The sequence below is a fragment of the Ambystoma mexicanum genome, chromosome 2p, assembly GCF_040938575.1.
Source record: "Ambystoma mexicanum isolate Mex_15411 chromosome 2p, UKY_AmexF1_1, whole genome shotgun sequence".
NCBI lineage: Eukaryota > Metazoa > Chordata > Amphibia > Caudata > Ambystomatidae > Ambystoma > Ambystoma mexicanum.
Genome location: NC_090923.1, coordinates 332382537 through 332396040, shown reverse-complemented (window position 1 = coordinate 332396040; position 13504 = coordinate 332382537). Strand labels below are relative to the sequence as shown.

At 43.6% G+C, this 13504-nt stretch overlaps 1 protein-coding gene and 1 long non-coding RNA gene across 15 annotated transcripts in view; both read left to right on the top strand.

Annotated features, from left to right (window-relative positions):
* ERC2 (ELKS/RAB6-interacting/CAST family member 2) overlaps positions 1 to 13504 on the top strand; it is a 4434974-nt gene that overhangs the window by 304342 nt on the left and 4117128 nt on the right. The window lies entirely within an intron of this gene.
* LOC138566415 (uncharacterized) overlaps positions 1 to 13504 on the top strand; it is a 188369-nt gene that overhangs the window by 169554 nt on the left and 5311 nt on the right. The window lies entirely within an intron of this gene.

Below are 13504 nucleotides of genomic sequence, written 5' to 3'. Positions count from 1 at the left end.
CCGCCCTGTTAAACGTGTGTAAATAGGCTTGGAATGCAAGATGCTGAGAAATCACTACTGCTTGCAATGCTTAGTAGAAAATAGAGCGGCAAGCGCCAACAATATATATCTACCTCAAGAAGACACAATGTACACGAGCGACTCCATTTTGTAAAAGTAGAAGTATGCCCAGGCAAACAAGGCCTGACTGGCCAAGTTTCATATCGAGGCCCAAGCCGAGGGAAAGGAGCGGAATCGAAACCTAATAAAGGATGGCTCAAGCCTGGGAAATCGAGGTCAACCCAAGAGGGGGAGGCAAGCTCAGCTACGGAGAATTGAAACTTCAGAGCATACCAGCCTGCCCTGTGAAGGTCAAGATAAGGAGGCCCTGGCTGGGGGTGAGGCTACAAAGAGAGTTAAATACACAAAAAGCTGGAAACCGGAGCAGATTCACGGTGAACCAACACGTGACAAGCCAGGCGCGACGATGTACCACCGTCTGATGTCACCCAGATCCAAGGGGTGCCCTAACTTTTCCTGATAAGAGACTACAGTTTCGAGGCCTTCCTCAGCCAACTAATTGACACATCGCCCTAAAACCACTGATTGATGGAAGGGAGGCAGGGTGAATCTTGGGATACCAGGTACCTGGGTGTCCATTCTGCATGCTGCTAATTAAAGTGGAGATTTATGTTTAGGGGTGTAACTTGCCCAATCACAATGGACCATGTAATCTAGGGTCCTATAGACACTGTAACCAATAGGATGTCGTACTTATAGTGACGTCAATCACGTGTGATGTAGAGGGATGGGCGTAGACGCCCACCAGATAAGAGTTAACCAATCTGCATGCTCTATTGTCGTATACAGATATAACACCTATACTTAAGTTACCTTTCCCAACCAATTATATTGCATCATGATTTTTTGTGTAAGTAGTTCAGCCTATAAAAACGGCTGTTGGACTAAAATTCGGGGAAGTCGGGACGAGGCAGGTGTGTTTGATTCTGCTGATTTCCATTTGCCGATGTATGTATGTATCATTAAACGGACTTTCCTTTGCCAACTTATTGAGTCCTGGTTATTGAGTCGTGCTGGAGTATGTGAATCCTGCACCCTGTCCTCAAATGGTGCAGCTATCTTGTATTACTAGTTCGCGAGGGTGAGTACTGACCAATGGGCCCGTCAGTAATTGCCTCTCCTCATGAACACCCTGATTGGAGAAAGGATCAGCGTGTCATCTTTATGGCTTGGGGGAAAACACTCCCCTTTGTCTCTGTATAGTATATCTTATTCTTCATAAAACACATATTTACAATATACACAACTTGTTAATATTACATAATTTACATGACAGATTGCCTAAGGTACATTTCTGTTCAACTCTCATCTTCCTAAGAGCTTTGGTTGAGAAATGACCACTTTTTGCGCTTTTGGTGGGTTTCTCAATATTATTTCTGCACCAATTTTTATCCATGCATTCACACCTCATCTGGGCACATTTCTGTAATTGTTTTTAGGTTCATAGCATAAACACAGTGGCTACAATATGAATAATTCCGGGGTTTGGTCTCAGAAGTCCAGCTTAGTCTTCAACTGTGAGCACATTTTTTCATTTTAACAATCTCAAAGTTTCCAATTTTTGTCAGTTCAGTGCAATTTGTTATACGCATTTTTCTAAAACATATATTGCTGTGCTTTCTGAATCCACACAATGGTTTGTCTCCGCCTTCAAGGTCTGGGCTGACTCAGAGGTCACATGTCTCTACTTCCTGATAGCAGTTTGTTCTCAGTCCCACCCGAATTAGCATTTTCTATTCAGCCCAAGGATTCCTTTGTCTCCACTGAGAGCAACAGGCCAGGGTGCCACTCCCAGTTCCTTTTGACACCAGCCTGCCAATCTCTTAGCCAAGGGCAGGGGGAAGTCTCCTTTGTCCAGGGAGAAGGTGTGGAATTCGTTTGAACCCAGTGTGGGAAACATTTAACTCTGAAACCCAATGTCTACAAATGGTCTTTTCTTAGAATATAACCCACATTTTTAACACACACATTAAACACTTTCTTGCCTTTTCACAATATAGTTTTAAATTGTATCCACCTCTAAGGCTTCTGATAGCAAGTCTTTCTTTGGCATAGTTTGGGCTCAATGTACAACTTTGCAGCCAATCGGGTAGCGATGGAGAATGTGTTCTTTAGCAGCACATTTCATGAGCTATCTTTGCAGTGGGGCTGTCATTTGGGAGTTGGCAGGTTCACTCCTACTCCCACGTTTGTGAATCAGTGTAAAGGTGCTGGTTTTCCATGAGATAGGAATCATCCAAGCTGTTTAACCCACTTAACCCATTTAAAGACATTCTAGAAAAAGCAGGCACTGAGAGATAAATAAAGGGAGCATTGCACACCCCATGAGGATAAGAATTCCCAGAGCCCTTTGATGCATGAATATGTCTTTTGATCTTATCAATAGAAAAAGTTCTTGTCCGCTCAGTAAGTCTCTTTTCCTGGCTGTTAAGGATTTCAATCAGGCGACGCATACCTTAGTCTCGGCCCAGTATGCAGTGCGCGACTGAAATGCTTATGTTTTTAGATTAGATTCTATATTGAGATGGTACACCACTCATATCGGACCCCCTTTTCAAATACGCCGGGTCACAATGGACCATGAACCAGGCTGGTTGATAAATTGTAATATTTATTTATTTAAAATTCAAAAGAAATCATAACATTTTTAATATGGGGCAGCAATCACCAATGGGGTGATGAGAACAATAGGAATGTAAGCAATGCACTTAGGTTAACCTTCTATTGACACCTCTACAAAACGCCAGGGAATGGGAGCACTTTTTGATTTTAGGAAAGATAGCACTTAAGTTAGAATTTCCCCCTGCAAGGTTCCCTCAACCCACAAATAATCAATTCTACGTGGATAAACAGAAGCAGCAGGTAATCAGGAATGACAAATGGAAAACAGAATTGAAATATGACCTTCCCTTCCCAAACAAGAGAGAAAAACGGATTATAAACCCTGGCAATGCTAAAAATTCCACTCGGAAATGGATAATTAAATAATGAATGTGTGTGAAAACCTTGAAGCAAATATAATTCTCCACTAAAGCAACAATGTAAATGTACAAACAATCACAAGCAATGGATTAGCAAGAGCATACAGTTCGAAAATGAGTAGCAGGTTTTAAAAACATGTTGCAGCAAATGACACGTTGGAAATTTAGCAAACTTTGTAATTCCTGCATGAAATTACCCAAACGGTTATTAATAAAAACGGGTGAAATATTGGGGTGTAGCTACAGATCATAGGTACAATATCAAAGTGAAATTAGGACTCTAGCTGGTGAATTGAGTGAGTTATACAAGATCTAGAAAGGTGCGTTTTGAGTAAAATGGAGCAGTGAAAAAGGAAAGGAAATCAGTTTTGACAAGGACAGTTTTACTCTACACTAGAGTATTCAGGCCAGACCACCAAAGAGGGACACAGTAAGCTCCAGGGTTGATTCGTGAATTCAACCCTAGCTCACCAGCGCCCGCCTTGCGGAACCAGTCCGTTCACTCGAAATAGGATTAATAGCTTAGGATTTACACAAGGCAGAATTATTACAGAGCTGGCACTAGCACTAGAAATCAAAGGCAGGGTTTCAAGAATAATTCTGACAATATTACAAGTTATCAGGATAAGGATATGATGACTTAGAGCAGGGAACTAAGGACAAGACAAGGTATACTATGGTTTTCTATGGTTCCTGTTGATACTTACAGCCCACTTTTTAGTTTTGGATTTTGTACAGTCAGCGGTTCTGTTCACCACACAGATCTGGTCTAAAGGACAGCCGGATAAAATCAGCGGGACAGGAGGAGCTGGGCAGGGACTGGTTACCGGGTGGCACTTCTGGACTGACACTTCTGGTCACTGGATAATATAGGTCATCAGGGTAGCAGAATGGAAGCAGCATGCAGTGAGTGGCAGCAAGCCAAGCTGGATCAGGATGCCAAAATACCACAGTTTTCTCCTGGTGGATGGGAGATTAGTGGGTTTTTAGAATTTGATGCATTGCTGGAGCAGGATCAGCAATGCTTGGGTTTTGCAGTGGACCCTGGGGTAGGATCAGCAATGCTTGGCCTTTAAGTTGGGATCTGGAGTCTGGATAGATGGAACAGGAACTCAGCGCAGGAAATCAGGAAGAGTGTCTGTCTAGAGTCTTGTCAGGGACCCTTATTTATAGTGCAAAATGACATCATCAACTCATAGGCTGGGCAAGGTTAACTACGCAGGCTCCTAAACTACTTGGATTGGGCAGGGGTGCTAGTCTCCGACTTGCTCTAAACTGGTTGGATTTCCAAGGGAATGATGTCAGGTTTATGAGGTGAGTTTTACAATGTCTAAAAACTCCCACATTTACTTTACTGAATATCCGATTTTGCCAAAAACATACATTTCTACAATTGCAATCCCTTGGCAAATTATACACACAGGTTACATATTAGGATCAGCAGATATCAGTCCAATCCTCCAGTCCGTGCGACCTTGTTTCGCCTTTCTGATACATTTTGGTAATTTTACACATGTAAGGTTTGGCCTAAAATTCCACAATTCTATACACAGATGCAAATTATCCCCAGCGATGTATGTACCAAAATGTATGTTTGCAACATTAATGCTTTCCTGGTAATCTGTCATATTTTGTAACTTCTGGTCCCTATGCGGCAATGAGTTCTACCAAGTTGTAAAAGAAAGCCCATGAAATTATATTTGAAACTGCAAACATTTTACATTTTTACTCATTCTTGCTGCAGAGATAAAAAGTCTTTCAAGTTTATTCATAAAATAGTCCTTGTAACCAAAAGGCAGTCCATTGTCACTAGATCATTTTTCTTTCTTTCCTCCAAATGCAACCAACTGTCATTTCATCCCTGTGTGGGATGGGGGTTCCCAGTTTAATTGAAGATTTTATTGCCCCTTCTCACTTCACAGGTTAGTGTCCCAGGACTTCTATTGTCCCAGCCTGGAGCACACACAAATGTCTGACGACCGTGTGAACTTTCTTTGTCCTGGCCCATTCAATGTTTTTCAAGCTGGCAATTTTCACTTACATGTCCTGGAAGTTTATGGTGTGTCTCCCTTCCTTGGGGAAGTTTCATGGCTGGCAACTGGCATTACTGTTTTTTTTAGAGAGCTTGCAAATCCAGCCCATGTGTTTTAAACTCTTTAATTTCTTATTTTGGGTCCTAAATTAAAACAAACCTGTGAAAGAAGATAGCCTATGTGTGTATTATCACCACTAACACAATCCCTTTACATTGCTAAGTAAGCAGTTTTCATTCAACAATTTATTTTAAACAGGACATTTCTATCTTCAGTCAGCAAAGCCCATTTTTCCCCATGTGTTAAAAGCTGCTAGCATTTCTTTATTTAAATTCAGTTTGGCACCTCCACCAGATTGCCCACACTGTCTTTGCAGCTGTAGTCATTTCCTTGAATTCAGGAGTTTTATCTAAAGCATAGATACATTTGCCACTGACCTGGCTCAGAGAGTTAAAGTCTCTTTGAACTGCCTAGCCTGGATACATTTGGAAAGAAATAAATGCGTGTTCCCGTGCAAGTGAAAGTGAAGTTGCTTATTGATTTCTCTGAGAGTTGGTTTGACTGGCCTGTCATTCAGGAATTATGGCTGGTTTTGGTGAAGCACAGTGAAATATCCTGGGCATGGCAGGGCCTTTTTAATCACAGTGGTTTCAGAATGAACAGATGGAATTAGCATCAAAACAGCATTTTTAAAGGGTGAAAATGTTTCATTTGGAAGGGGATTTTGGCTTTTGCAGCAAAGCAACGCTGCTTTTTCACTTGATTCCATTGATAGGTTTCACAACACACTAGCATACTTTTTCAGTGCGTCCCCTTGTTCCATTTTGCCTGAAGTGTGCTAGGCAGCATGGTGCAGCCATCTTTTTGTTGCTGCCAAAATGCACTTTTGAGGTCCTGGTGCGCCCAGGATCCAGCGCAGCCAGGTTGCTGTTTCCTGCGCAAATGCAACTTAGTGATGTGGGGCAATGCCGTTGAGTGGGTCAATATATCCCACATGGCTGAGTCGTGATTGCATGATACATAGTAGTTACTAACATGTACTAGTCATCTTCAGAAATAGGGTTAGTTAAAGCACTACTAAAAAGAGTGGTTACTTGATTGATTGACAGAATTTGCTATTGTTCTGGTTATGTAGAAGCTCTAACATTTCATTCAACCTCGCAGAAACGTATGTTTTTCCATAGTTTGTTTGTTTATTTGGTAATGTTCACCAGCCCTCGGGTAGCTGGGCGCAACAGTCACAAGAATATTTTAGACTTAGTTACAGTATACATGTCATTACATAAGAGTAAACAATTTACAGTGCATAAGAAACAATTTACAATGTTTACAGTTTAGGTACGGGGTACAAAATACACAGTGGAACAGTGTGGGGGCAGTAGTATGGTACACACAGGAACATGCACATAGTTCAAGGATAGCATCAAGGTGGGTGAAGCAGTATTTTAGGAGTCCTTGGTACAAAGCCAGTTCAGCAAGTTATGTCTGAATCTCGAATATGGTTGTTCCACTCTTAGGGCAGTAAGGAGTGCATTCCAGGAGACATCAGCTTTAACTGGGAAGCTAGCTCCCCCTGCTTTGGAGAGTCTGAATCTTGGGATTTCTAGGCAGAGGTGGTTGGATGATCTGGTGTGGTGAGTTGAGACATTTCTGGTCAGTCTGGCAGAGAGATAGGGTGGTGCAGAATTGTTAAGGCATTTGAAGGTAAGGGATGCCATTTTCAGGTGAATCCTGTCACTGATTTTTAACCAATGCTGATCTCTCCTAAGGTTTGAAATATGCTCTCTGCGAGGTATGTTCAAGGCAGCTCTCAAGGCATTATTTTGTAGTATTTGCATGTTGTTATGGATTTTTTTGTTAGCGCCTACGTATAAGGCATTGCAGTAGTCTAGTTTAGACATTATCAATGCATTGGCAAGCGTAATGCAACTAGCTTCAGATAAGTAGGGTCTGCAAGCCCTGATCAGTTTACGGGTGTAAGCTGTCGATGATGCCATATCGCTAACTTGTTTATTTAGTGATAATGTGGAATCAAGGTAAAAACCTAGTGTTTTTACCTCGGATACTACTTTGATTATGTTGCCGTCAATGTTGAAGGCAGCATAACTGGGGCTGAGTTTTTTTAGGTTACAGTCAGAACCCAGAATCAGGATCTGTTTTTTCGTCATGTAGGCAGAGACCATGTGAGGCCATCCATGCCTGAATGAGGAGGTATATCTTATTTACCAGAGCTGTGTCTTCGACAGAATTGCCCGAGAGGGGTGTGAGGATCTGGGTGTCATCAACATAATTAGTATATGTGACGCCTAGCCTGTCAAGTTTGTCGAAGAGGGGCTTGGTAAAGATGTTATACATTGTCAGTGAGACACATAAACCTTGTGGAACGCCACAGGTGATTTGGATTGGGTCTGCTGAGGCTGAAGGGGAGAACACTCTTATTGTACGGTTAGCTAGGAAGGATTGTACCCAAGCTATAGCATCACTCGAGAATTGTGCAGCTGACGCGAGGTGTTTGCATAACACTGCATGATCCACCAGGTCGAAAGCTGCCGAGAGGTCGAGGAGGAGTAGCATAGCTGTTTTACCTTTGTCCTTCAACTCGTCGATTTGTGTCTTGAGGTCAATGAACACCTTTTCATTACCGTGTTGTGGTCTGAATCCAGATTGGCGCGAACCTAGTAGAAGGTTAGCCTCCAAGTACCTTTGGATTTGGAGGTAAGCTACTCTATCGATAATTTTAAGGAGGAATTGGACAGTTGTGATGGGTCTGTAATTGGTGGGAATGGCCGGATCTAGTGTCTGTTTCTTAAGGAGAGGTAGCACTCAGGATTCTTTAAGGTTGATAGTGACAGTGTTTGAATTGAAGGAGGCGTTAATTAGCTTGGAGATAAGGGTGCTAAATCTCTAGCTGCAGCCTTAATTATTTGTGGTGGGCAGCTATCGCCCTGGCAGTTAGAGGGCTTCAGGAATAGTATAACCTTTTCAGTTTCCAAGATGGAGATATTAGTGAATCTGAAAGGTATATCAGTGATTGGAGACCAAGGGTGGGATGGGTGGTGTCTCAGTGGAGCGCAGGGATGCTTTCTAATTAGCTATTTTGGTCTGCAGAGTGACTATTTTGTTGGATAGCGCATCTTGGATGCTGGTGCACCATTTTTATCTTTCTGGGCATTGTCTGTGGGTGGAATAGGGTTTTCCATTTCACGGAGGATGGTAAAAAGCTTGTTGGTATTAGACTTTGCCTTGGTGATTCTTGCATTGAAGGTATTCTTTTTGGTGAGGATTATTTCTTTCTTATAAATATTGGCAAAGTTAGTTAGTGTAGTTTTATTCTCGATTGTGAGAGAGTGATGCCAGTTGGCTTGGAGTTTCCTTTTTTGGATACGTAGTTCTTTGAGCTGGGAAGTGAACCAGTTATTAAGATGGGATTTTTGTTTGCTTTTACAGAGTTTGACTGGTGCAATAATGTCAAGGGCCTTGGCCATGGTGTTATTAAAGGTTGCTACTAGTGCGTTCGGGTCGGAATAATCAGAGATGGCGGTGAGGGTATGTAGGAGGAGAGGAAGTCGTTTTTCAGTAGTAATGTCTTTTTTGCATCTACTAGGGAGAGGTGGAGCTATTGCATGTATTCTCTGTTTTTGGGGCTCAATAGCGGACGAGAAACCAATTAAGTGGTGGTCAGTCCAAGGTTGTGAGGTTATTTTGGTAATAGTAGTGGAGCAGTTCAAATTGGCTACCCAGTATAATATTCACCCTTTTATATGAATAGGTGCGAGGACATTTTGGGTCAGGCCATGTTCTGTTAAAACAGCTTCAATAGAGTGGGCTTGTTTATCCTCGGGATCATTAAAGCCCAGATTGAAGTCTCCTAGTAATAGGAGTTGAGAGCCGTCCTTGATATTGTTAGAGAGGAGCCTGGAGAGGTCTTCCTCAAAGTTTCCGATAGGTCTGTATATTATGAAGATGGTTAATGTGCTGTTATCAGAGATAGGAAGTTTGGCTGAGAGTAGCTCACATGATTTAATTTCTGGGGGTGTAGTTAGCCATAGTGCTGTTTTTTGTTTTGTTTTTTTAAACAATATTTTTATTTATTTTACAACAAGAAACATTCAAACTGTGTCCCACTAAGGCTGCCCCCATCCCCCCACCCCCACCGGGAAAGTTCTTATCGCCGCTCTGCTCTCCGAGAGTCTCTAGTTCAATTTAACTAAACATGTCCAGTATCTTAATTTTGTGTGGGCACCACTGCTCCATATAGTCACTTTACAGGTATTCCAAAGTCACTGCCCACTCCTGCCTGAATTTCTGATGGTTCCCTTGAAGATTGTAAGTAATATTTTCCATCGTTATGTGGGACCATACTCTTCTTATCCAGTTTAATGCCATTGGTGGGTGTTTCTGCTTCCATTTTTGGGCTATTTCCAGCCAAACTCCGATTAGTAGGCCCATAAAGTTACTTTTCTGGGATTTGGTGAGGGTTCTAACTTTCGGGTCCCAAATCACACATAGCCACACCTCCTCCCCTGGATCCCCCATGTCTGGGAACATCAACTTCATGTGCGCCTTAACGTCACTCCAATATTGTTGTAGGATAGGGCAGTCCCACCAAATATGCCGCCAGTTGCCTTCTGCCCCACAGTCCCTCCAACATGCATTGGAAACTCCCCTGTACATGGTGTGTAGTCTTTCTGGCGTGTAGTGCCATTGGAGGAGAATTTTCATCCACATTTCTTTTGATTGTATTGCTTTCGTTAGCTTGGGTATCAGCTCCCATGTGTATTCCCACAACTCCCTTGGTATCTTTTTTCTCAAAGTCTTTTCCCACCTCTCAATGTATGGCCATTGTACTTCCTTCCCAAGAGAATTTATAAATCTGTATATGTTTGAGACTAGCTTCCTAGAGCCATCGTTTGTCATAATGTATTTTTCAAATGGGGTTAATTCTCTCGCGGCAGCTTCTCTTATTTTGGGTGAGTCTAACCAGTGATATAGTTGGTCGTATCTGTATTTGTCTGAGGCATTGAGGTTCAATAGAGAGGTACAGTCTTCAAATGATCTTGTGTCCTACCTGGAACATATCCCCCACCATTTTGCAACCTGCGTCCTCCCATTTTTGGTATGCATTCCTCTCGAGGCCTGGGGGGAATTCAGGGTTTTTGAATAGGGGCATGAATGGTGCTGGGTTTTTTGTTAGTGTGCCCATCTTAGTGGCTCTGTCCCAAATTTCTAGTGCCGTCTGCATAATTACACTTATACGTGTATTGGGGTGCCTATGTTTCCTCCCCACCCATAGCAGGTGTCTCGTGGGTGTGGTTGCTACTGCCCTATCTTGGGCTGCCCAAAGCCTCTGGGAGTTTTCCGGTATCCATTCTTTCAATATCCAGAGTTGGGCTGCCTCATAATATTTTTTAAAGTGCGGTAGTGCACAACCGCCATCTTTTCTAGCCGCTGTGAGAACTGTGTTGGATGCTCTCGGTGTTTTCCCCTGCCATATGTATTCCGTGACCGCTTTCGTTAGGGATTTGAAGAATTTCGGGGTGGGCCTAATTGGTAGGGCTTGAAACAGGTACGTAAGTTTGGGAAGGATGGTCATCTTGATCACCGTCATCCGCCCCCACCATGTTATTGCTAATGGGTTCCACTTCTCGAGGTCCCTTTTTATTTGTCTTAATATCGAGGGGTAGTTTTGGGCATATAGTTGTTGTATTTTGTGTGTCAGGGTAATTCCCAGGTATTTGACCCCCTGCTGTGCAACCTTTAGTTGGAGATCCTCTGCAGTTTATTGAATCTGCTCGGAGTCTCCTGCCAGTATCAGTGTTTCTGATTTCTGTCTATTGATTTTGAGACCTGACAATGTGCCGAATGTTTCTATTTCCTGCATAAGAAGTGGGAGGGAGTTTTCTGGGTCCCCCAGCATCACAAGCATGTCATCTGCGTATGCGGCTATTTTATGTTCGGTTCCTCCCATGTCTATGCCCTTTATTTCCTTATTACTTCTAATCCGCGCTAGTAGGGGTTCCAAAAAAAGTGTGTATAGCAGGGGGGACAACGGGCAGCCTTGTTTCGTCCCCCTCTCAATTTGAATTTTCTCGGAGAGAGCTCCATTCACTGCAACCCTGATGGAGGGTGATTTGTAGTTAGCTTTGATCATCTTGATGAAGGGCTCCCCCATCCCCATTTTCCTCAACGTATGAAAAAGGAACGACCACTCGACTCGGTCGAATGCCTTTTCCGCATCCAAGGCCAGTATTGTCGCAGGGGTGTGAGTTATACCTATTTTTTCCACAATATGTAGGACCCTCCTAATATTGTCGTGCGTTTGTCTACTGGGGACGAAACACGCCTGGTCCTGATGGACCAGGCGTGGGAGTATTTGCGTGAGTCTCGTGGCTAGAATTTTAGTATATAACTTCGCGTCCAGGTTTATTAATGCTATTGGACGATATGATGTTGGGAGTTCTGGGTCTTTTCCCTGTTTGTGTATCACCAGCATTTTTGCCTCATTCATCGATGGAGTGATATCACCTTTGTCTTTGAATGAGTTAAAGAGTTCCGTTAGGACCGGGGCCAATATATCGCTATAGGTTTTATAAAATTGAGCGGTGTAGCCGTCCGGGCCCGGGGCCTTATTTCTGGGAAGGTCTTTAATTGCTTTGATGACCTCTTCTTGGGCAATTTCTTTGTCTAACGTCTGCCTCTCTACTTCCGTTAGTGACGGGAGCGTCACCCCGTCTAAATATGTTCTTTGGGGGGAGTCATCCGGGTGGTCGGACGAGTATAGGTGCCGATAAAAGTGTTCGAATATGGCGCCAATTTCCGTCATTTGTGTTTTCCTAATCCCTTTCTCGTCCTGCAGTGCCTTTACTGTCCTATCCTGAATTTTCCCCCTCAACTGTCTGGCCAGGAGCTTGTCCGCTCTGTTGGCCTTTATGTAATACCAGTGTTTCAATCTTATTAAATGTCTTTCTGCTTTTTTTATACGGGTGGAATCTAGTTGGCTTTGTACGTGTCTCAGAGATCTTTGCAGTTTGATGGTTGGGTTCTTTATAATTTCAGCTTGGAGTTTGTTAATGTTGGCCTTCCCATTGGAGGTTAAGTCTCTCCCTCTGGGCTTTTTGTGCGATTATATGACCCCTCGTAACCGCCTTCAGGGCTTCCCATTGTATTTCTATCGGTATGTCTGGGAGGTTGTTATTATCAAGGTATTCGATGATTTGTTCTCGAATGGTGTTTCCTATTACCGGGTCTCGGAGTATCTCTTCTGGGAGCCGCCATTTCCACAAGCCTGGGCTTCGTGGGGTTAGCATTATTTCCATCGAGAGGGGGGCATGGTCGGAAAGTGAAATGGCGCCAATTTCTACCCTCCGTGTTTTTCCCAGAATAGATGGGGTGGCCCATAGGTAGTCTATCCTCGACATTGATTGGTGTACATGTGAATAATAGGTGAAGCCTTGTTGATCAGTGTTAATGTGCCTCCAGGTATCTGCAAGTGCTAGATTGGACATTTTCTTTTTCAGGGCTTTCGAGGGGGAGCATTGCCCCTGCTGTCTGGGGGCCGATCTGTCCAGATTGGGGTCCCACGCTATATTTAGGTCTCCTCCCAGCACTATTTCCCCTGTGGCGAAACGTTCTAGTTTTCCCAGTGTGTCCTTGAGGAACCCCTCCTGCCCTGTATTAGGTGCGTATAGAGCAGCAAGCGTTAGGGAGCACCCTTCAATTTTCGTGTTCACCAACAGATATCTCCCCTGTTTGTCTGCCTCTGTTTGGAGGATCTGTACCTTTAAGGAGTATTTGAAGGCTATTAAGACCCCTGCCTTTTTGTCTTGTGTGTTTGCCTGTAGTATCTGGTTATACCCTTTCAATCGGACCTTTGTCCTGTCTTGTGTTTTTCTTGGAGCATGATAATGTCATATCTATCCTGTTTCAGGAAGTGCTCCACTTTTTTCCATTTGACTGGAGAGTTAAGGCCTCGAATATTGTAAGTTAGGATTTTAGTCCCCATCCCAATCCTGGATGTTGGTCCCTAAGTGTGTGTCTCGCAGCCATCCTAGAGTGAAGCGCTGCGTCCTGGTGTTCCCCCCCACCCCTATGAGGCAACCCCCAACTTGCCCTGATCCCCTCCCCCCCCAAAACTGCCCTGAGACGGGCTCTGGTTCCTAAGGTCACTCTGGCGTTGATAACTTGCAGGGTGTTCTAAAACCCTTTGGATGCCAAGTGACATTCCAAGTGCCCTCCTCCCCCCTCTCCGCACCTTGTTAATGATTCTGGAAAACTCTCGTCCTGTTTCTTTATCGTAGTCGAGTTGGGTCACTCGTTCTCTCCGGTGTGAGTTGATAGGTAACCACAACGAAGGCATCAGAGGAGACTATCTGTTGGCGGGGGGGCCTTTCCCCTTTCTTCCGGTATTTTTCCAGTGGGATTCCGCTCTAT